Raw genomic sequence first — 25091 nt, forward strand, 5'->3', positions numbered from 1 at the left:
AGGTAATAGAGAGGCAAAGATTAAAACAGACACAGAAGGAACACCCATTCAGAGCCTGCCCCATATGTGGCCCATACATATACAGCCACCCAATTAGACAAGATGGATGAAGCAAAGAAGTGCAGGCCGACAGGAGCTGGATGTAGATCGCTCCTGAGAGACACAGCCAGAATACAGGAAACACAGAATGCCAGCAGCAAACCACTAAACTGAGAATAGGACCCCCGTTGAAGGAATCAGAGAAAGAACTGGAAGAGCTTGAAGGGGCTCGAGACCCCATATGTACAACAATGCCAAGCAACCAGAGCTTCCAGGGACTAAGCCACTACCTAAAGACTATACATGGACTGACCCTGGACTCTGACCTCATAGGTAGCGATGAATATCCTAGTAAGAGCACCAGTGGAAGGGGAAGGCCTGGGTCCTGCTAAGACTGAACCCCCAGTGAACTAGATTGTTGCGGGGAGGGCGGCAATGGGGGGGGGAGGATGGGGAGGGGAACACCCATAAAGAAGGGGAGGAGGGAGGGGGATGTTTGCCCAGAAACCGGGAAAGGGAATAACACTCTAAATGTATATAAGAAATACTCAAGTTAATAAAAAAAAAAGAAAAAAGAAAAAAAAAGAAGGGATTGTGGGTGTACTCATCACCCGAATGGTGGGGACAATCTTCATAGACATATCTTAAAGCATACCAGGTGTATACTTTAACAATATGAGATTTATTGACTACCAGTTACACATTGGGAAGCTATTTTACAATCTTTAAGGTAAGTTCTTTCAATAAATCCATCTAACAGAAGCAGACCTGGAGCTTGAGAGAGGGAAATGCCATACAACGGTCAAGGCACCAGGTCAAACACAGGTATGGCTTGTGATATTATATCATGATGACTCTAGCTTCGCTGAGTAATAGGAATTCTTCAGTCCTGATATAATCCTTTGGAATTACTGTAGTACATGTAGCTGATTATGGACTCAGATGTCATTATAAGGCTCTTGGCAGAATTTGAACTAAATTCTTTCCTATTACAGTGGACATCTCTAAACTAGCACTGTGCTTAACCTGCACGTTTTAGCTCAGGATTGAGGATATCCATAGTGCATGAAAAAAGGATTTTCTTACATGTATTACATTATTTCCAGATCTAGACTCCTCTTAGGCTGATAGAGGTATGAACATATGAACTATCTTTAGTTCCCTACTCCAAACACCTTCTCTACATTGGATGACTTTTACATTTTGACTTTAATCCCTGATTCAGAGACCTGTAAGCCAACCCCAAGCCTTAGACCAAGAAAATATCACCCTACCAATTAATACAGACTGCAAGAGTAAGCCTACTCACAGAAAATATCTACTGAGTTTCTAGTAGATATCTATGCAATATCTACTTAGATAAATACCCACTCATATTTCATCTCAGAAAGACCATGTAACATCAAACAGACAACATTTTTCTTCTTTGAGCCTCTTGTTGAATTCAGAGACTCACTTGAGCTAAGAGACTGATTCTTCTACCAGTACTGTGGAAATATATTGGGAAGAGTACGAGCATGTTGGTGAACCCTTCATTTAGCTAGCTTGCAGGATAGTTGAACATTTTTAAGAACAAGTTCAGAAGAATCTCTGATGACTCGGAGGAAGAGCATTACTCCCACAACAGCTACTGCAGGATGAAAAAAAAAAACTTCAGGAAACTCTGGTTTGTTCATAGAATGTGAAATAATTGGTTTCTGAATGAGTAGCCATAAATAATAAATACAATAAGGTAGAAAATAGAGGCACAAGAAGCTGAATTAAACAAGATGTGGCAGGATGCATTTCAAAGAGAAGTGGGTAGCACTGGAAAAAAGATAGAAAAAATAAAGGAGAGAAAACTATCTATCTTTGGGACTGACAACTTGCTCTGCACCAGAGAAATCCATGTTGGCCAGGTGCATTGTGAAATACTGGGCTGAATCCCTATTATGGTTTGAATCAGAAACATTTTTATAGATTCGCGTTTTGTTTCCCAGTAGGAGTCATTTGAGGAGGGTGTGGAACTTTTAGGAAATAGAGACCAGCTGGTAGTTGGCAACTGGGGGATGACCTTTGAAAGTTACAACCTGGCCCTGATTCTAAAACTTCCTGGTGAGTTGTGATGTGAGGAGCCTCCACAATGAACATTACAATTCTCCTCTGTGATGGACTAAAACCATAAGGCAGAATAAATCTTTTCTCCCTTAAGTTATTCTGCCAGACACTTTCTTCACAGCAATGAGAAAGTTTGATCAATTGATCCAATTGTAGACTATAAATAGGTCATTTTTGAAAAACCACACTGAAATTAGAAAAAGTGGAGTTTCATTATATTAATATTCCATATTGTAACAGGTTGAATAATGTTCCTTCTACTCCAATACTTATGTTGCCTTATATGGACAGAAGAATATTGAAGATATGATTGAGGTATGCATATTAAGATAAACACTTGATCGGTATTAGGAAGTAGAGTCCTTTGGGTATATGTCATGGTATAGTTAGGCCGCCATATGCTATGTGTCTGTACACATTCCACCAATGGTACATACATTGAATCTTTAGGTTTCTGAGCTTAAGCAGAGATACCCATAGAAAAGAGATAACTAGAAATGGATTATTGGTGCGGAGAGAAAGGATATCTTAAGAGGGTCAGTGAAACATGGGTGATATGAAGAAGGAAGGGGAAAAAGGAGAAGGGAGTTTTAAGCAGGTAGAGATGTAGAAGAGTAGAAGAGATGAGGATATCAGATGAGTTTTTGTTCAAATGAAATCTTTAGATAAAATGAAATTGAAATAAAATTGAAAATCTATCTAAAATAGAGCATAATGGGATGGTATCTCTCCCCTTCTTAGAGTGTTTGTAATATACAGGCATATACATGCGTATGTGTGTACATATTATATATGTATATATAATACATTATATATATATTAAAAGAAGAGTTTACCTACAGTTAATATCTACAAGATATTATGTATATCTCATTAGCCATGGGTTAACAAAAAGTCCCACACCAGATGTAGGATAGTACCACTCAGGTTAGTGAGCAGAGGTGTCTGGGAGACCCTCAAACAAACAGTCTATTGCCATTGTCATTGATTTCCCACTAGGGTAAGACACCACTGCTGAAGAAACTACACTTATTAGTCACATGACATGGAAAATCAAGTTGGTAATGTCCAGAAAGCTTCTCACCAATGTCTAGATTCTATAGTACTGGATGGTGCTAGGAAAGCTGATGGAAGAAAAGTCAAATAATCTTACTCGGTTCTGAAAACTGTGAATTACAATATTAATCAGTATTCTAAGATACATTCGCAGGTACAATAATGACATGAATATTATGATGGTAACCTACTGCGTTCTACTTGAATTTAAGGCCTTCTCTATAGAAAGAATAGCATGTTACCTTCATAATATTCATGTCTGTTCAGGATTTGGCAAGCTCATAGGTCCCAGAGTGAGTCTACTAGTATTATTTTGTTAAATGGAAAAAATACCAAAATGCTCACAAAATCTGTATCTCGACCCCTAGATTATGTGCAACTCTCAGGTCTCATCAGAGAAGTTTCTTTGTGTGGTAGATAAAGGTTAATGCAGAAATTCACACTGATCAAAAGTGTGGAGAATAAGTCTCTGTGGAGTATTCAACCACGAATGCAACATCTATATCACATTCCCTTCTTAAAGCCCAAAAACCATTATGGAAGAGGCAGGGCAGAAAGATTGTAGGGGCAGAGGTCATATGCTGAAGTGGAAGTGAAATGATGTCCTCTGCACAGGAAAGGATGGCACCACATACAGCAGATCTGTATAAACAATTCACACAATAGTGTGACTTAGAGAGGCAGGAAGTTTACAAGTTTCCACCCCTAACTCAACAGCTATGGAAAATATTGAGGGAGAAGAGCCAGTTTTCCTCAACAGTGTGGCTCAGGGCAGGTTAAACATGCTTTACTGGAGGTTCAACACCAAGGAGTATACAAGGAGCACAAACTGTAACTAGTGGATGATGATGATAATAATGAGGAGGATTCTAGAACAGGAAGATGTGGTAAGGGAAGTGAGGATAGATCCAGGAAGAGTTAGGAGAAACAGTGGGAGATGACTATGACCAAAATACATTATATAAATCTCTCAAAGAATTAATAAATATATTTTTAAAGGATCAAGGTACTCCAGCAGGCACCAGTCAAGTGGTCTTTCAGCTCTCCATGTTTTTACCTCTGGGGTTTCTCTAGTATGCTTTGGCCATCCACAGGCTGTCAGAGCTGAACAATGGGCAAATGCTGGTTGATATTGTGGTGGGAACCACTTTGATGCTATCTCCTAGGAAAGGAGTGTTGCTAAAAAGTCTTCGAGGTAAACTACTTTAATAGTTTCTCTCTAGAAAGATCCAGGAAGCCGCTGTAATTATCTCTGTTTCTGACCTTCTCAAATCCTGGATTTCAATTCTTCTTTCAATTATGTAGCCTAATCCTTTCAGTCAATCTTGTTTTCTTAAGTTTCTGGGAACCGTCCTTTGTTTCTGATAGCCAAGAGCTTTGATTCCTGCAGTCATTAGAAAAATAATCTCACCGGCCTCAGATTTCTTTTTCTAAAATAACAACAAAGTCGAAGGTAATGGAAAAAATTTAAGGAATGTCAAGAAAATGTATAAAAAATAAATTATAGCGTTCGAGTTTTTCTTGGCAAATATATGTGTCTAGAAAACATTAATGCCCATATGGACTTCTAAAAGAAAAGTGTTACTTGAAAGTAAATAGTATGCTGAGAAAAAACTCTAAAGCCAAGTAAGGGAACAACTACAGGATAAGAGGAATGAAAATTCCTCTAACTTTAAAACAGAATTAAACCTTAAGATCATAACCAGGTTTGAGAGAAGTGCATGTATTTAAAATTGAACCTGATATTTTTAGTAAATACAAAGCAGCAAAAAAGTTGCATAATTAAAGACCACAAAAGTAACGGGGAAAGAATAGAACAAGGGAAATGTCCTAAACTCTCTCCTGAAGAGGCTGAAAGCCTCATACCTCTTCATTTGTTGTTTTGATAAGTCAGGGTATAGAATTGGAAACACTTGAGAACCCCCAAGCTGTAATATCAGAAGATAGAACTTCAGAAATAGTAACTATGATAAGGAACCTAAAAGATCAGATTGCCACTGGTGTTTTAGCCACACTACTTTAATAACATAGCCCTGGAAAGATGCTTGAAGTGTCTGTGAGACCTTCAATATAACACAAGGGGATCATCTTAGCTCCTGACTTTCCAAACAAGTACAACCTATGTAAAGAAAAGGATGCAGGAAAACAGGAAGCCGCGAGTATGAAGAGATGAATTAAGACTGAACTTTTAATTCTGGAAATAAAAACAAAATGTGTACTCTTAATGGAGTCAGATTATTTATAGACTAACATGTACAATAAAGCAATTATAATAAATGCTATAAAGACATTGAAAAAATTCAATAAGAGAAACAATAAATAAAATCAGAGGAAATCAACCAATATGTCAAACTAATACCTAAAACCAGGAAGGGTGACCATTTTAATATTAAAACAAAGGAAAGTTCAGACAAAAAGATATTAGGAGACAAAAAGATATTAGAAGAAATGAGTGACTTTCTTCTTCATGTTACATATGTCTCCATCAGGACCACTTGTTGTAGATTTAGTAACACAGGATTTCAAAATACCCACTGTCTGTTTGTGTCGACAATCTGAACCATTAGAAATAGGAAGATCTTCCTGCCATCACTAATAACATAAGAGTACTGACAGTTATAAGCAAATAAACGGCAGCCATGGTCATTCTAATTCCTGTTCCAAGGAGCATCCTGTGTCTTATCCTCAGTGTTGGAATTAAGAAGTATAGCTCCTCCCACTGAGAATTTTCCTCTTCCAAGCTGCCCACATTTTTCCCCTTGATGGGACCTCAAAACTCCACCCATGCTGACCAAATTCCCATAATAGTAATAGCACAAAGGTCAACACCCTGAGTAGAGAACATAAAGAAAAGAAGTTAATCAGTTTGGCATCTCGTTACCTCTCTTCTGAGTGTAATATAGGAGGTTGTTAATTGCTTGATTTACTATACAGTCACTCTGCCAACAGCAATAAATAAAGTTAATTAATATAGGGTAATTCACTGCCAGGAAGGCTAGTAATTACGAAGCAATTGAAGAGAAAGCCTCTTCGTGACATCTTTAGAAGAGAAAAATACACTTTAACATACTCTTTGAGTATTTATCTTTTTTAAAAAATTAGCTTGAAAATTTCTGTAGAAATGCCTTGGGTTCTATTATTTAATTTCTTTCCTTCCCTCCATCAAGATGGCTGCGCATCTTTTGAGAAGCAGTAGGTGAACAACACCTGCTTCACTCTGACTGACACGTGAAAGGGAGACAGTTAGTGCTCGCTTTCTCATGCCTAGGTTTTCCTGGATAATATGTGCGGACAGTGTGCAGTAGGGAAAGTAGACGGTTCTTTGGCAGTTTGACTTGGGTTAGACTTAATAGCTATGAAAACAACTCAAATCATTCATTTTTAACATTTTCAGCACCACGTTTCTAATTTCAAAAACAGGAATGAATGCCCTTTGATATGTCGTGTTGGGGATAAATGGGAGGGTTGCTAAATAATTACTAACTTCCACTCCCCCAGCCTGCTCATGTATTTCCTTTTTCGTTATTTGCCTTTTTTTGGAAAATAATTTTTTTTTCCCTAACATCATACATCTTGGTTACATTTTCCCCTCCCTCTACTCCTCCCAACTCCTCCCCTCCCCTCCTATCCAGGTCCACTCCCTTTCTGCCTTGTGTTAGAAAACAAACAGGCTACTAAAGGATAAAAATATATGATATGATATGATATGATGTATACAATATAATGATATGACAGAACAAAATTAAAACATCAAAATTGAAAAAACAAATAGAAGGAAACGCATAAGAATCAAAGACTCCTCTCATTCGTAAACTGAAATCCCATAAAAACACTAAGCTGGGGGCCATAATACATACCCAGAGGACCCGGTGCAGCGGTGTGCATGCTGGCCCAGTCTCTGAAAGTTCGCATAAACTTTGATCATGTTGATTTAGTGAGCCTTGGTTTTTTTATTGTCCTCCATTCCCCCTGGTTCTTATATTCCTTCTGCCCCATCTCCCATGGGCTCCTTGAGCTCCCAAAGGGAGGGATTTGATCTGGACATCTCACTTAGAGCTGGGTGTTCTGAGATCTCTCACTCTCTGTTGTCTGGCTCTGGATTTTTATATTTTCTCCCAGCTACAAATGAATCAAGATTCTCTGATAATGACTAAGCAAGGCACTTATCTATGATTATAGCAGAATGTCATTAGGAGTCATTTTATTGGTACTTTTTAAAAAGTATTTGGTTTTACCCAGGGTCAGGTTCTTGGTCTTCTAAGCGGTTTTGAGAATGGGTTCCATCTCATAAAATGGGCCTTAAGTCAAATCAGATACAGATTATTTTCCCACAAATTTTGTGCCACCATTGTCCTACCTTGCAGGCAGGACTCCATTGTAGATCAAAGTGTTTGTTTCGGACTTGATGTTTATGTTTATGTTTTTATGGCCTGCAGAGTACCTTCCTATACCAAAGATTCTAGAATGTGATGGCTATGTATAGGCACCTGTTCTACTTCTCCACGTTCATTGGTTATGTAGGTGTTATCTTCAGCAATGGAGTCTTGCCATTGGTTTGTGGAGAACAACCTATAGTCTTGGTGACAACCTTAGTTGTTTGGGGATGACCCTTCGGCCAACAACTTAATTAGATGTAACCCAGTTACTGGACAAGAGATGGCCAGCTGGGGCTCTGTCTCCCCATTATTGAGCGATTTCATTTATATCGCCTTCATATAGGTATACATTTTAAGAAGTTTATATTGTGTTGGGCTTTAATACTAGCACTAAAATGGCTCTTAATTTTAACTGTCTTTCCTCATATTCCTTCTTTAATCTCACTCTGCCCTGCCCTTCACAACTGATCCTTCTGCATGAGCATCTATATTTTCCCTTTCTTATGAGATCTAGCTGTACCTCCTGGTCTCTTACTCTATACCTAACCTCTGTGGTTTTATGGATTATAGTTTGGTTGTCATTGAATTAACAGCTAATTCCACTTATAAGAGAGTATATACCATATTTGTCTTCCTAGGCCTGGCATGCCTCATCCAGGGTGATATACATTTTAGCGATGAACACAGCTGAGCAAATGGATTATAGCTTGCTTATGATTGACTTAATCAGCTACTGCTCTGATCAACTTTGGTTTGAAGTCTATTTTGTCAGATATAAAAATGGTTGCATTAGCTTGCTTCCTTGGCTTATTTGATTAAAATATTTTTTCTGTCCTTTTATCCTGAGGTCAGGTCTATCCTTGATGTTAAAGTATATTTCCTGGATGCTGCAGAAGGATGTTTTATTATCCATTCTGTTAGTCTGTTTTTCTTAATAGGTGAACTGATACCATTGATATTGAGAGATATCTTTGAGCAGTGTTCGTTGATTCCTTTTTGTTGTTGGTGGTGGTGGCGGCGGCAGTGGTTATGGTGGCAGTGGCAGTGGCAGCTGAAGCAGCAGTGGCAGTGGTAGAGGAGGATGAGAAAGAGGAGGAGGAGATGGTGGTGTTAAGTATGTGTGCCTCCCTCTTTTTGGTCTAAAATTCTGTGTTTTCTTGGTTATAGTTAACATTTTAGGTTGAAGTTTTCCTTCTAATTGTCTTCTTTAGGGCTGGATTTGAAGACAGATGTTGCTTAAATATTGTTTTATCACAGAATATCTTATTTTCTCCATGTATTATAACTGAAAGTTTTGTTTGGTATAATAATTTAAGGTGGGTGCCCTCTGTGGTGTCTTAGATTCTGTAACACATCATTCCAGGCCCCTTTGGCTTTTTAGAATCTTCATTGAGAAGTCTGGTGTAATTCTAATAGGTTTGCCATTATATATTACCTGATATTATATACCTTGGTAATTGTATACCAAGGTAATTATATATAATTACCTTGTAGCTTTTAATATTCTTTCTTTGTTATGTATGTTTAGTGTTTTGATTCTTATGTTCACAGGTGACATTTTTCTTCTGGTCTAGCTTATTTATTTTATATGTGCCTTGTACCTTGATAGGAATCTGTCTTCAGGTTTGGAAAATGTCTTCTATGTTTTTGTTGAATATATTATCTGTGCCTTTGACTTGGGTTTCATCTTCCTGTGTTCCTATTATTCTTTGGCTTGCTCTTCTCAAAGTGTCCAGATGTCCTGAATGCGTATGTCAGCATTTCTTGATTTAACTTTACTTGACTGGAGTATCCATTTTTTTTTAAATAGTGTCTTTAATTCCTAAGATTCTCTTTTCCAACTCTTGCATTCTAGTGGTGAGACTTGGTGCTGAGGTTCCTGTTCAAGTCCCTAAATTTTTTATGTCCAGATTTTCCTCAGATTGTGTTTTTTTCATGTGATTCCATTTCACTTTCAGGTCTGTTTTATTCATTTCCTTCCACTGTTTGTGTTTTTATAGACTTCCCTATTCATTTCCTCCTTAATGACTTTCTCATGATCATATAGGCTACTTCATGGCCTTTTTCACATACTTTAGCTATGTTAGAATACTAAAGGTCTAATGTGCTATGGTTGCTGGGTTCTGTTGGAGACATATTATCATAGAAAAATTTTTAAAAGATTTTATTTTATTTTATGTATATGAGTACACTGTCAACTGTCCTCAGGCGTACAAGAAGAGGGTATCAGATCCCATTACAGATGGCTTGTGAGCCACCATGTGTTTCCTACGAATTCAACTCAGGACCTGTGAAAGAGCAGTCAGTGTTTTAACTGCTGAGCCAGCTCTCCAACTCTATTCTAGCTATCATTAATTGTGTTTCTATGCTGGTGTCTACTGATTCAGGATTGAGAAGATTGCAGTTGAAGATGCGGAAAATCTGGTCTTCTCTGTGTTTGGTGGGTGTTTTGTTCCTTGGTTTCTGTTTCCTCTCTGGTTCTGAGGAGAGTGTGATGTCTGTGTGTTGCTAGGTAGGAAATTCTGGCATCCTGGTAGGTGGCCACTGGAGGTTCCAGGTAAAATGTCTTTCTGAGTATTGGAGATGACACTTAGGAATGGAGATGGGCTGTGGATAGAGCTGAAGAGGCCCCAAAAAGGAAAGAAGAATGCAAGGTATTCCACCATGATCTATATTATATCTATTTCACTGGTAATGGTGGTAGAGAATGAGTAGAGGTCACAGCAAAAGGTCTGATATGGAGCTGGGAGTGAAAACTGGGGATTGGATTTGGAGGAGCGGAGAGAAAGGTGAAGATCTGCAATTAGCCTAACCTGTTTGCCTGGTCAGAGTGGCCCTGTGGGTTCCTGGAGCGTGCCTGCTGGAGTTCAGGGATGGGAATAAGTCACAAGTGCATGAAGGAATATAGGAAAGAAGATCTCTGTGGCCTACTGAGGATGGCATCAGGAGTTAGGGGAGCTACAGTCGGTGATCTGCTTCAGAGCTGTAGATGGGACTGAAGAATGGATTTGAAGTGCCTAGGGAGAGGTGAGGATTGGCAGTGAGCCTACCTGCTTCCTTTGCCTACATGACTCAGCTATTTTCTTTTAAACATTTAGTAGCTTTTCTTATTTTGTAGGATGCTGGATAGTTACTCAATTTTAATTCTACCTGTATTAAATGTATAGTGCTAATTCTACCTGTACTAAATATTTAGTGCCCATCATGTTCACTAAACAGTCACAGCATCTTATTTTTGCTGGCCTGATATTTTCTTTCCATCACTTTCCTCCTCGGAATATTTTACATTTATTTCATCGTTCAGTGTATATATTTATGGAACCATATTAAATTCTTTGTAGATTAAGAGTGTGTGAATGTGCACACCTATGCACATATAAAAAACTAAACATGCACCAGTATATAAGATATATTTATTACTACTCTATAATCTTTTTGCTCATTTTTTCATCATGCACAACAAACTTTGTTCACTAATTGCTTTGTCTATCAGCCAAGTTTCTAAGTCCTCTGAAGAAATGATTGGATTGTAATTTTAAATATTTGTTGAATTGAATTGAATCATGCAACTTGGTTATTTCCTTTATTTATAATCCCATGTGGTCCAGTATGCAATTTAAGGCAAAAATCCCTAAAGCATACAAGAAATATGGCTTGTGGAGCCAACACCTTCCAGGCTGTGGCAATTTCTTTTGTATAATAGGTTCTATCACCATATTTTCCCCTCTATTTCCTTCAAGCAAATATAAATCTAGTGGGGGAATGGAATTTTGGAGGAGGGTTACCCCCCAACCGAATTTGAAAGTCGCTTCTGGTAAGGGACTGTGTGCTGATGAGTCACTCGTTAAAAGTACTACTGAACTACGGGGACATTGAATTCGCTAAGAAAACTGTCGGCCGTGCGCCACTCTACAGATTTGAGTCTGACCAATTACAAAATACGCAGTGTCATACATAATCACAGTTGACTACTGCAACTAATTCTTAATTAATTAATTAATTAATTCTTAATTCCATGATAACGGCGTTTTTTCAATGGCCTCTGTCCCTTGCTTAGCTATGGAGCTAAGGTGTTTGGAGAGATTTTTCCTTTGGCCACTGCCCACCAGAACGAATCTCCAATTAGGACTTTATCACTTTACTGGATAACTTTTGAATGTGTGTGTGTGTGTGTGTGTGTGTGTGTGTGTGTGTGTGCGCGCGCGCCATTTTTCTTTTCTGTTAAGTGATTAGGAGACTATGTGTAGAGGGTGACAGCCTCATAGCAGTAGGTACAGAAAATATACAAGGTATTTTTGTGCAGTGGGTACATGTGGAGATGCTTTCATTAAGATCTCTTATATGGTACTTCTTATTTACAGAGTTGTGTGGTCACACGAATAATATGCATGGTGTGATGAGATTTCATTAAGAGCCAGGGAAGTACGGGCATATTAATACATGTCCTGTGACTGACTACAGAAAGGGAACAAGTCTACCAAGAGGGAAGAGAAAATACTTTGTTACAAAAAAAATAGAAGAAAAAAGACGATGGCAGTGCTCCAAGATCCTTGGTCCCAAAGTTGAGATTTTTTTCATTCAAGGTTTTCTATAGGGTTCCTAAAGCATCTTAATATATCTCTGACATTTTAATCTTCTTGGATCTTCAGACCTATAAAAGCCAAGTGGCAATGCTGTAACTCAAATGTGATAACCAAGGAGATATCTAAAATTGTCAGCTGATGTATGAATGAGGGCAACTGTACGACTCACACGCTATCTCTCAAAGCCTTCCAAGTACTGCACATGCCCCTTAAAGACAGGGAGGACAAATATGACAACTCAGTGCATTACAGGAATATGTCATACAGAAAGACCCTGAATTTGGTATTTTGAAATCTGGTTCCATCACTCTGACAGATACATACCACCGGTGACCAAAATGGTACTCATTGGGAAAGAAAGTGAATTATCTACAAACTAAGTCTATGTATGGTACAGATTTACCATGACCCTGAAGACAGAGCACAGAGTGTATTGTTATGCCTGCTAGGTGAACTCAAACTTTTAACTTTGTGCATCTGTGTGTGTCCATGTGTGTGCGTGTGTGTGTGTCTGTGTGTGTGTGTCCATTGAAATAGAGGAAAACCATTTGGTGGTTGTACTCTGTATCCTATCAGATACAGAGTTTGTATTAATTTCTTTCAACCTAGAACTAAAGTCACAGTCTGATCAAGGTTTTCACAATCCACTGTTGCTTTCCATAAATCATGTTTCTATGTCAGATAGACTGTCAAGTAAAGATACTAGAGGAAGCAGTGTTCATATTATCTAGTAGCCAGAGTAATGCTCATATACAAAATGCCCCCAAAGGAAGGCTGATAGAAGCAAAGCAGGTTAGGCTGTCATTCAAACTTTAGCATAAGGTCTAGAGCCTAACCTCTGATCTCCAGCTAAACAACTGGCTTTGAGTCTCCCCTGCATGATTCTGTACTTTCTAATAACTGATAGTGACCTGGGAACGCATCTTTCCTGGATGGGTTACAGAATCACAGAACTAAGTTATATCATGTATGGATGGTCTATTGATACTTTTACTTATCACTGATTAAAATGGAAATTCAGTGCATTATTACCTAACTTGTTTCCCTCATTATGACATAGATGTGTCTTTCCAGGCTACAAGCTTGCTTTGATCCCAGAAATTCTATCAGCTTCTGTTATCTGGCTAAAAAGGGAGATATGTCATTCACTACAAGGTCTGTAGTTATAGCAGGATCGTTATAACCAGACAAAAAAGGAGGGGGCATGTTGATTATTAAAAAAAATGTTTGGTGCTGGGGAGGTGGTTCAGCCAATAAAATGTTTGCTAACAAGTATGAGTAGCTGTGATTGGATTCCCAGAACCCATGTGAAAAGTCAGGCATGGGGGTATATGCTTGTAATCCCAGTACTGGGAAGGTGAGTACTGGAGGATCATGGGAGCTGGCTAGCCTACTAGTGTACTGTATCAGTGGGGTCCAGACTCAGTGAGAGACCTTATTACAAAAGCAAAAGATGAAGGGTGACCAAAGCAGATACCCAAGATAGAACTCTGGCTTTATCATACAGGCACACATATACACATGTTACATATATGCATATAATACATCAAACACATCCACAAAAAATTGGAGGGAAAGAATGGGGATTCAGAGTATTTTGAGTTCTTTGAATCATTCTATATACCCATTACATGTTTTGGAGTATCATAGTTTGCCACGGTATGTGTTAGTGTTCATCTGAGACATACAATAAAAAATGTGGTATTAATATTGATAATGACCGGATCTGATTCTGAACATGACTTTAGTCATCTCAACATAAACATAGTGTAAATAGGAGTCTTTTATCGTATTCTGAGAAGGTTTCTGTTTCTCAGTGTACTCCTTAAGCTTAAAACTTGGTCATTTCAGCCAGTTAAATTTAAATACTAAATAAAGAACCTTGCTCACTCAACAGCAATTCACATTCTGTTGTTAAGTTGTTCCAGGTAACTGGATCTCTTGAATCTCCTTTAATAGACACATTAATGTAGATCACATAGATGATAGTTTGATAGGCAACATCATTGAAAGCTACTGCCGGAATACCACACTGAAATAAAACGTGAATGCTTCCTTCCCTCGAAATTAATAACACCAGAACATCACATTCAAAGCCACCCTCTAATGTCCTGAGCCACTGTCTTTGATCATCATTAATATTGATTTCTGAATAACTCATATTAATTGAGAACAAGGGCAAACAATTTTTCTGATTTAACAGAAGAATGGTTTATCAAAAAGTAGCCATGGGTTGCTTATAAGATCTCTATGCAGTCCAGAGAAGCAACTCCAAATTACATTCATCTCAGTGGTGTTTTTGATAGCTATGGTGAAATCCCCTTGCTCCCATCCCTGGGCACTAGATAGTGTAAGCTGCTGCTTGCTTTTCCTATGAAACTAAACACAGGTCCCAGATGCCGGTTTTGCTTGCGGGGGCATGGAGAAGCTGTTGCAGCTCACTCAGTTATCCCTCTTCCCCACCAAACCAAAGCCTCAGAATTTCTCTCTCTGCAGCCAATTCTGTGATTAGTGCATCTGGTCAGTGATAGAGAGACATGAATCTCTACTGTAGGTGGTAGACTCAGATGGTGATTATAGAATGGGTTTTTAAATATGTGCTAGGGGAAAATCATTATGTAATTGGAAGCAGTCTCTATACTGGAAGCTGGGGTCATCAATTCACAAAAGGGGTTCATTTAGTGTGTGGTCAACAATTCAGCAAACCGAAATATGAGGGCTCCACTGAAGATAATAGATGCTTTCCATCTAGTTGTTTATGTGAATTTTAAGGAACATTATCTTTTGTCCAAATGTGTATTTCTTTGGGTGATTTTGTACAAGCCTGTGGTGTGTGTGTGTATCTGTGTGTGTGTGTGTGTGTGAGTGAAGCCAAGGCTGCTTTCTATTTTTGAGTTATTTCTGTAGCACACATACACATGTATGCATGCACACCTCTCTATTTCAGAATACCTTCATCTGGCACAATGGGCTTATCCCCAGTGTTCTTCTTGTCTAGCATTTTAAAACCAAACTGAAAGAGACACCTCATCAGCCCCAGACCAAACACACCTGGTCCTTTCCAGGCAAAGCCAGGCCTGAGAATCACCCAAGGGAGGAGGCAAACCACAAAAGCAGGAGATTTGTAAATTGCGGAGTTTAAGACTTGGCTGGTGGTGAGAGATCTCAACCAGCGATGAGGCACACAGCTCATAAGCATGTGCCCTGTTAGCCATATGCCAAACATTTTCTGGGTGCAGACACCTTTCTCTGAGTCTGAGAAATTCTAACTGCTCATGACTACTGATACAGACAACTTGGCTGAGCAAAAGAAAATGAAGCCTTTAAGTATCCTATTCTGGCCTTTAGGATGCTATGCAATCATTTATCCCTTGTGCATGAGTGAGACAAGCAAACCCTTAGACAGTGAGAATGGTTTGTTTAAGACATCAACCATGATGCAACTGTTCACAATCATTCCAGCCACTAGCAGGACAGGGCTGGAGCTGGGAACAGGGTCAGAGAAGAGAACACACAGAAAGAACATATGATGTTGGTAGAGTGAACTGAAGACTGAAGAGTGCAGGGACAAAATGTTATATACCACGTGCTGCCTGGCATCCAATACATTGAGTCATTGAGCTCTGCTGCTTTGCATGTCCTGCATGGTTATAATACACTGTCATGCTATGTCCTCTGGTCTGTGCCACACAAGATAGGCTTTCTTGAGTGATTTAAACACCACAACATCTCACTTTCAGAATGGATTTCTGAACAGCCTCTGAGCCAAGTCCTAAAAATACTTGGAAGAAACTAGAAAGCCAAGTGTGGTTCATATTGGCCAAGAGACTGACACCAAATCTGTCCCAAATCTGCTTAAATTTTGAAAGGCTCAGGCTGACCTACCTTGCTAACCTGCATTCCTCTCTATCTTCTTCACCATTATGTTGTACGCATGACTCCCTGTTTATGGCCCCTTCTTGCAGAATTTCCTCCCAGATACACGCTGAAGGCAAGTATGTAGAAGCCAGCCAGAAAGAGAGGAAACACTGACTTTGGGACCACAGGAGGTACAGACTTTGAAGGTTTTTGAAAACCTTTGAAACCATTTTGACAACATGAAAGATGCATTCACCAAAGCAAAAAGCATGTTCGAATAAAAAGGTTTTTTTTAAGTTAATTAGCTGTTATCATTAACCTTAAAAAAACAAACAAACAACAAATAAAAACCTTCCTGGTCATTCTTTACATATTATCCTTAATGACGGTCAGGCATCTTCATGATATCTTGTTTATTCTTGTCTATAACCCTCACTCTCTCCCCTTCCCTTTCTCAACTATTTTCCCATATCTAGCCATTCTGTCTTCTCTCCTTCTCTAGCTTTTCCTTTAACTACGTCAAACCACTCCTCTAGCCAAGGCCAAGTTCTGTGCAGCTGGCAATGGAGTGAATCAAGATTTGGTGAGCTTCAATCTGTTGCTTAGCACCAAGGTTGCTTGGCTACATCTCTTGTTACAACTGGCCTTTGCTTTTGACTCCTTATGCATATCAGTTATACCTTAAGAATCTTGGTCAGGAGGGGGCATTGGGCCAGAACTGACTTTTACAGTCCCATCCTGTACTGCCTATGGGTGGTAAGAGAGGGGGTTATGTTAAAGGAAGTCAAAATGTGTTGTGCTTGGATGCAGGTAAAATGTAGCAGTGAGAAAGAATTCACCACAGAGAGAGGAATGCAAGGGAATCTGATGCACAGAGCTCTAAAGGTGTCTCCATGCAGCATAAGAATGAAGGAGGTTCAGAGGAAATACAGCCAGGAACTTTAGGGGAAGTTTTTTCTTCTCTTCTATGAATTACCATCTGTGTCTGCAATTTGTATCATTGAGAGAAAAAGTGTGGGGAGGATGTCTGGGGGATGATGAAGGTGCTTATAAAGGGAACTGAAGCTCTAGGAAAAGAGGCAAAAATGTTAGTCCTTTTGGCAAAAACCACAGCAGAATAAAAGAGTGGAATCTCCGTGCATAAAAAGCTACCATTCCATAGAGTCTTCAGACATGCCCTGCTGCATCTTTCTGGCAATGAGTCCTTTGACATAGTCTCAGATTCATTAACCAGTTTCAAAGTTCAAACTCTAAATGAGGACAAGGGGAAAATAGGAAAGTTGTATGTAGCAGGATCCAGAAACACCACAAAGGAGGAGAAATAGCCCTGTATGGACATTATGAAAGATGCCTAAAAACTCTAGGACTGTGTTCTGGAGAAAGAAAGTCTCCCAGGGTAATAAAGAGAAGACACTGGACCAAGAAGTAATGACGTGCAGTACAGATTGATAACTAAGGGTTGATAAATGACCCATGAGGCAGAATGAAGGGAAAGGGCTAACTCTTAAAGTGGTCACAGGAGCAAGTGTGAACAGGAAGAATAAGCTAAGCTAGCTAGAATAAGTGAACAGCCACATTTACCTCTGCCTGTGTCTTGTGCACACGCTGCAGCGTTCCTCCTTCTGTGTCCAATGCAATGGGCATTGGACATTGTTCCCTTCAAACTACTATGCCTTTACTGAGCATAGTATTTTGCATGAAATTCTACATATAGGTAAAGTTTTGTTATTAAAGGCCAGACATAATGGTGCATACCTTTTTTTGTTATTGATATCTTCTTCCTCTTCCTCTTCCTCTTCCTCTTCCTCTTCTTCTTCTTCTTCTTCTTCTTCTTCTTCTTCTTCTTCTTCTTCTTCTTCTTCTTCTTCTTCTTCTTCTTCTTTTCTCCTCTTCCTCCTCCTCCTCCTCATCCTTTTGTTTTGTTTTGTTTTATTTGTTGTTTTGTGTTTTGAGACATGGTTTCTCTGTGTAGCCCTAGCTGCCCTGAAACTCACTTTGCAGACTAAGCTGGCCTCAAACTCAGAGATTTGTCTGCTTGTGCCTCATAAGTGCTGGAATTAAAGGTGTGTATCACCACTGCCCAGCTAATGGTGTTTATCTTTAATATCAACATTCGAGAGGAAGACGCAGGCAGATCTCTGACTGTTCAAAGCCAGCCTGAGTTACATGATGAAACACTGTCTTTACAAAATTATTATTAAGGTGTCAGGTCAAAGTAGTTGGGGGACCAAAAACAAAGCAATTTCCTTGCTAACATTTACTTAGTCCAAATAAGTGCCCCCTAGGATTTTATTTTCCGTATATTCTGAAATGTCAAGAGAGTGCATTTTCTCAGAGAATAAAAACAATATACTCTGTACTAAGTACCTTCTGGTTTGACCAATTTATAACTGGTCAAACAGTAGAAAGTCAAAGACTGAGAGATGCTCAGCCTTGAATGGAACACTTACATCACTGCTTCCTCACACCCAGAAAAACTCAGGGAACATTGGAGGAGACAGAAGGATTTTTAAGAACCAGAAGTTGGGAAAGATTACAGCAAAATAATGTCTTCTGAACATGCCCAGAAGGGCTGATACACTCATGAACTCATAGAAGCTGTGGCTGCTGTATGAGACCAAATTAAGCAATGTTCCAGCTTCCTGAGTCCCACTCTTAATTGAGGACCACTCCAATGATGGTCCCTGGGGAAGAGTAAATCAGTTTTCCTAAGCCACATGGCCCATGGTAAGTTACCCATGCTGCAGAGAATGGCACCCTACTCTCATGTATATGTGGACCTCACTAACCATATTCTGTGAAGGAGAGAAGGGAGAAGAAGAAGTTAGAGGATGAGAAGGGATCTGGGAGGAACTGGAGGGAGAAGTGTGGGTAGATATACTCTAAAATTCATGGATGATGGTAACAAAGAATAAATCAAAAGAAAAATTACCTTGGTGCCCTCCAAAGCACATGGGTTCAAATGTCTGGCTATGTGTCTAGCAATCACTATTTATGACAGCTCTTAGTTGACTCTGAGGAGCCGTCAGGTCCTCTAATGATCCCTGAGTTTTCTTCCATGTTCACATTTGATGTGCCGGGCTGAGTGTGAGGAAATAGCTTAGACCTGGAAGGTTTATCATCTTTAGGTGTCTTCATCTAGAATAGAAGCAGGAAAAAAATAAACAACCTGTTTAAAGGAGCGAAGTCCCTGGGGCACTCGCCCCACCCCCCTAAGTTTCCTGTGCAGTGAGTAAGAATTACTTATCTCCAGTGGACTGGCCCTCACAAAGCAAAACTGTCAGAATTCACACTGCTTTTCTGTGAAGCTTTTCCTTCCTTCCTTCCTTCCTTCCTTCCTTCCTTCCTTCCTTCCTTCCTTCCTTCCTTCCTGTACCCTTTGGCAAATCCTGGTTGTGACTGCAATGAAGTACTAAGTCCATACATAACTAAAGGAAGTTCTTGACTTCCCTGAACCCAACCGACTAGCTCTAACAGATGTCTAAATTGCATCACATAAATCAATCAATGGGATACTCCAAGAAGCTAGAGTGTGTGGTCAGAGGCAAAACTGAGTATCTAGTTTTCTTCTCCCTGAGGAACTTATTTTTCCAATAGTTGTCTTGAAGGTACTGAATGTCTATAGTCATTAATAATATATAAAAGAGTGACCTTTCCCTCTAGGAAATCCCAGGAGGTGAGGGAGAGTGAAGAGAATCTGAGGTCACTGAGAAGACATTGGTATATCATCATTAGCCACCAGGGGGTACACCTGCCTGGAGATAGATTGTGAACTTAAAAGAATAGAGATTCTATGATTAGTCAATGAAATATTTTTGAGTCTTTCACAGAACACAGAATAGCAGGCAACTCACTGCTACCAATCCTGAGCCATAGGTGAGGGACACTGCCTCTTACGGCATCCTCTGGTTTCTCTCATGTAAGCATTTCCGGATTTCTCTAGAGAATAGGGACCCAATAGAGAATAAAAATTAAGCTCTAAGATGAGAAGCCAATATAAGTATGGCAGAGATCTCCCCACTCCAGTGACAGGGATTATGATGACGGTGGTGGTGGTGGTGGTGGTGGTGGTGGTGGTGGTGGTGGTGGTGGTGGTGGTGGTGGTGATGGTGGTGGTGATGGTGGTGGAGGTGGTAGTGATGGTGGTGGTGGTGGTGGTGATGGTGGTGGAGGTGGTGGTGGTGGTGGTGGTGGTGGTGATGGTGGTGGTGGTGGTGGTGGTGGTGGTGGTGATGGTGGTGATGGTGGTGGTGATGGTGGTGGAGGTGGTGGTGGTGGTGGTGGTGGTGATGGTGGTGGTGGTGGTGGTGGTGGTGGTGGTGGTGGTGTCAGCCAGCCAGCCAAGGTGAGGAGCACCTATGCCTCGACATGCATGAGACCAGAAACCACCAGCTACCTGGGCCATGGAAGTTTCGTTGTTATAACTACTATTAAATGAGTGATGAGATTGGGAGCTTCAGTACTGATGAATGATAAAACTAATTTTGATTCTGTCACAGCTTTCTGTGATATCTGGGGCCATTATTGGGCGATTTTATGGGTCTTCTTAGTCCTGAGAAGGTGGCTGGGTCCAGGAAAGGGAAATCCTTGAGAAGCTGCTGCTGCTGCTGCTGCTGCTGCTGCTGCTGCTGCTGCTGCTGCTGCTGCTGCTGCTGCTGAGAGAATTGCTTGGAAGACCCCAGCTACAATTCTCTGGTCTACTGTTACCTGTAATCGTGTATGTGTGCATGTGTGTTTATATAAAGGAATGGCCAATGTATGAGATTCCCTCATATCTACACATGTGTCTGAATCTTCTGTCTGCAGTGCCTGGTGGAACCTCTGGCAGATGTGGATAATGAGGCGCAGAGGCTTGGGGGCTGCCAGCCTTTCTCTGATAGTCACATTAAATGCTATAGGCACTTGACTTTATGGCTTCTTCCTCCTGCATATTAATCAGCCAACATCACTCCCTGCAGTGGCGTTTCAAGTCTGGTGGCAAGGTAGGAGTGATAGAGAAGGACTCTTGTCATCCAGGGAGCCCCCCAGGTCAGTGGGATTCTTCCCATCTCAAAGCTCAAACTATAAAGGAAAAAAGAAAGAGGTGGAATGCTCTCATGTCTACCTCTTGCAGAAGCTCTCTGCTCAGAGGCAACATTCTCTTCTTAATAGCATCCTGGAATACAGATCATCTGGGAAAGTCAGGAAAGCTTTCTCAAGGAGTCCTAGTCTTGCAATTGGGTGGGAGAGCTGCAGCCTGTTTACACAGCTGCCATCGCTTCCTGCTTGAGGTGGTCTGAGAAGCAGCAGAACATGCATCAGGAAGATGCCCTCTGCTGACTCCAGATTAGAGCTGGCTTCTGCTCATCTGCCTCTTATCCCTCCTCCCTTCTCCCTTCATTCTCCTCAATGGCCTCTTCTTCTATGTGGCCCTTCTCCTGACCTGGAATCCCTCTATTATTTGCTAAAGAGGAATTCTGGCAATCCTGTAAGCGGAGTCCCAGCAATGACAGGAAGGTTCAAAGGCTCAGGGAAAAGGCAAAGAAAAGCAGTGGAAGTAAGCTTAAAGGCAGCTCAGTCAGCTGGCCCTCCAGCTCCCTTACTGCTTACATCCTTCTCCCTCCGTGCCTCAGGCCTGGCCTGCCCCACACCCCTTCTGCAGCTGCTGTATGCTGAGCCTTCTGCAGCAGCAGCAGCAGCAGCAGCCATGATTGAGAGGCCAGGAGACTGCCTGCCAAGGAGTCATTCTAGCTTCGCCTTCCCATTTCCCTTCTCTCTTGGCCCAGCAGCCAGGTACAAAAACAACAGTGCCCCTGGTTTACACAGAGCTTCTCATCCAGGAAATCTCAAAACGCAAAATCAGCCAGCCAGACTGATTACACTCATTTTTTCTGGTGGAGGAAAAGTGTCTTTTCTGGTAGGGAAGTCGATTGCCAGAGATTATTTTAACTTCCCACTGGAAGGAGCTACATAAAGGACCTGGGCATCTCCTCCTGGGCATCCTGCATGCACTCTTGCCACTGCTGTCCCTGTTTCTGGGTCTCTGGATGTTAAGGAGACAGATAATGGGAGCTAATCCAAAGGCTCTCCCAGAGCCCGAATTCTAACTGTAGAAGAAAGGACAGATTCACCACCATCCCCCAATCCTCCCCAGGACACCTACAGAGTAGTTCCTGTTTTCCAGTACAGACAGAAATTTGCCACTCCAAGCCTGTGTTCTCTCTATTCTGATTCAGTTAAACCCCATAATCCTAACAGAGGTGCTAACCATCAGGACCAGCCCAGTGACTTACCTGATTGTTATTCTTCTGTGACTTCTGTCAACACCCGAAAATGCCAGAGTGTTTCTTCTCTCTTTTATATGTGCATAAATGCCCCTTAGAATGGTTCCCCACTGCAGGTCTCTTGCTTCATGCAGAGAGATTGGAAGTCTATGTAGTTATACTGAAGAAAGGGAATAAGAAGGAAAGAAATAAAAAGCAGGGCATGGGGGAGGGAGGAGGGAGAGAGTAGAAGAGAAATGACCACAGTAGAGAGGAGGAGAGAGGGCATGGGGAGGAAGCCAGCTGCTGTGTTGCAGGCGTCACTCTTGGGTCTATGCCAGGGGTTTCAGACACTGTGTTAATCTACTCCGGCTGCCATAACAAAGTACCACAGGCTGGCCGGCTAAAACAACAAAGATTTATCTTTTCACCATTCTGAAGGCTAAAATTCCAAGACCAAGTTGTGAGCAGTGCTTTCTCTTAAGGCCAAGATCCTTAAAATGCAGGTAGCATTTTTTCTGTTTCAAAATATGCTCTTTCTCCCTCTCCCTCTCCCTCTCCCTCTCCCTCTCCCTCTCCCTCTCCCTCTCCCTCTCCCTCTCCCTCTCCCTCTCCCTCTCTCTCTTTTGCTCTCTCTCTCTCTCTCCCCCTCCCTCTCTCTCTCCCTCTCCCTCTTTTGCTCTCTCTCTCTCCCCCTCTCTCTCTCTCTCTCTCTCTCTCTCTCTCTCTCTCTCTCTCTGTGTGTGTGTGTGTGTGCATGTGTGTTCACTCAGGCATAAGTGCCCTAGTCCTCTGTTACAAGAACACCAGTCATATTGGATTGGAGCCCATTCTAATGACCCATTTTTAACTTAATTACCCCAATCGAAGGTCTCACATATGCTTTCAGTTTACATCCTGAAATACTAAATTTTAAGTCTCCTTCATATGAATTGGTACTAGAAAGCAAACAGGGTACAAGGCAGCTCTTTACATATACGATTTCTCTAACCCTCACAACACTTCCCCGAAGTAGAAATTATCCCCCATTTTAAAGAACATAGCAATATAAGAGAAATTTTAGGCAGCGTGCCCAAAGTCCTCAGTAAAAATCAGGTAAAATGAGCACCAGGCCTAGCGCTCGCCAGAGCTGAGCACGGTGATCACAACACACTGCCCCTCATTTAGATGGTCAGCTAGCATGTGGATGGGAAAGAATGTGGTGGCCTTTGAACTAGTTAGCCTGACCCCTGTTCCTCTGTCACTGATGATGAGAAATGAAATGGACATCTGTTTTAGAAACTCACCCTCAAAATGTGTAGGACCTGCTGTGAAAGTCAGGATTAACAAAAGAAGCTTTCCCTCATTTTAGTTTTTGTAGAATTATATGTACAGGGAGGAGGTGTGAGCCTAGAGCAAACATCTAGTTATATTGCTGTTTATTAGAACTCCCAGAGTCAACATACATAGACATGTCAAGATAGAAAAGGGGAGATCTGTCTAACATGGTCAGTTGAAGACTGTATTTATCATGACGGAGTTGTGATGAGATACCCTCATTCTTTTCTTTAATTTAATTTTTTTTTTAATTATTCACTTTACATCTCACTCACTGCTCCCTCCCAGTCACCTACAATCCTTCTCCCATCCCTCATCTCCTTCTCTGAGCTGGTGGGAGCCCCCTTTGGTATCCTCCCAACCTGGCACTTCAAATGTCTGCTGTCTAGGGTTTTCCTCTCCCACTGAGTCCAGACAAGGCAGCCCAGCTAGTAGAACATATCCCACATGTAAGCAACTGTAGGGAGCTGTATTGGAATTGGGCCTGGCCACTTTGTGACTGCATAGCTCAAGGTGGCTACGTGACTCTGGGCTGCATGGCCACAGAAGCTCAGGTGGCTGCTGTAAGATTATGAGATTGTTGGGCAAAAGCCTCTCCCAGGAAGACCCCGGGAGCAATCACAGGATGTTTCAGCCTGAGCAAAACACCAGATGTCCCTGAGCAGATTCCTGAGAAGGGTTCGACCTTTTCAAAGAACATGTCCCCGGAAGACTGTTGCCTCTTTGTTTAAGGAGGATATCTTGCAGTTTAGTGATTCACCCTATATCCTTGGGCACTTCCCAAACTCCCCCACCCTAAGCTTCAGTTCCTGCTTCTATTCCTGCCTCAGAGCTTTAAATGCTGTACATTTCTCTCAATAAAGGAGACCTTGACAATAGAATCTTGCTTGGTCTCCTTCTCTCGCCCCCCATTGGCCCAAGGGTAGCGCCCCTTCGGAACCCTGAATAACTGGACCTGCTGGACAGGTCAAGCAACAGTTTTTGGGATAGCCCTCGCAACAGTTCTTCAGGCTCACATGAAGGTCAAGCTGCACATCTGCTACATAAGAGTGGGGAGGCCTAGGTCCAGTCCATGTATGTTCTTTGATCGTCTCTGAGAGCCCCAAAGGACCAGGTTAATTGACTGTTGGTCTTCCTGTGGAGTCTCCATCCTCTTTGGAGTCCCACAATCTTTCCTCCTACATTTTCATAAGAGTCCCCAAGCTCTATCCACTGTTTGGCTGTGGGGAGAAACCCTTTTAGACTGGAGTATTTACTTCATTAGCCTTCTGGATGGTGTTATGGTTTGAATGTGAACTCCTCCACATAGACACATGATTTGAGTAGTTGATCCCTACCTGATGACACCTTTTGTGAAGTTTGGGGAGCTTTTAGAAGGCAGAGCTGTTCTTCAAGAAGCTTTGAAGACACACTGAAGCTTTATACCTTAGCCCCATTTCTGAAGGGCAGATGCAATGTAAGGAGCTACCCACCCCACAAAACTGTTGTCACCATGCCTCCTCCACAGCCCACTGTGATATAAT

At 41.1% G+C, this 25091-nt stretch overlaps 1 long non-coding RNA gene across 3 annotated transcripts in view; it reads right to left on the reverse strand.

Annotated features, from left to right (window-relative positions):
• LOC148001036 (uncharacterized) overlaps nucleotides 1-22755 on the reverse strand; it is a 44875-nt gene extending 22120 nt beyond the window's left edge. The window contains exons 1-3 of one of the 3 annotated variants that reach the window (XR_015638350.1): nucleotides 22282-22549; nucleotides 18942-19147; nucleotides 17765-18804 (exon numbers count right to left, since the gene is read on the reverse strand). This is a non-coding gene — a long non-coding RNA (uncharacterized LOC148001036). Of the gene's footprint in view, nucleotides 1-17764; nucleotides 18805-18941; nucleotides 19148-22281 lie in introns of all 3 variants that reach the window. The other 2 variants (XR_015638349.1, XR_015638351.1) reach the window with 2 other exon arrangements.
• Nucleotides 22756-25091: the final 2336 nt, after the last annotated feature.

This window comes from Rattus norvegicus, chromosome 15, assembly GCF_021556685.1.
Source record: "Rattus norvegicus strain SHRSP/BbbUtx chromosome 15, alternate assembly SHRSP_T2T, whole genome shotgun sequence".
Taxonomy (NCBI): Eukaryota; Metazoa; Chordata; class Mammalia; order Rodentia; family Muridae; genus Rattus; species Rattus norvegicus.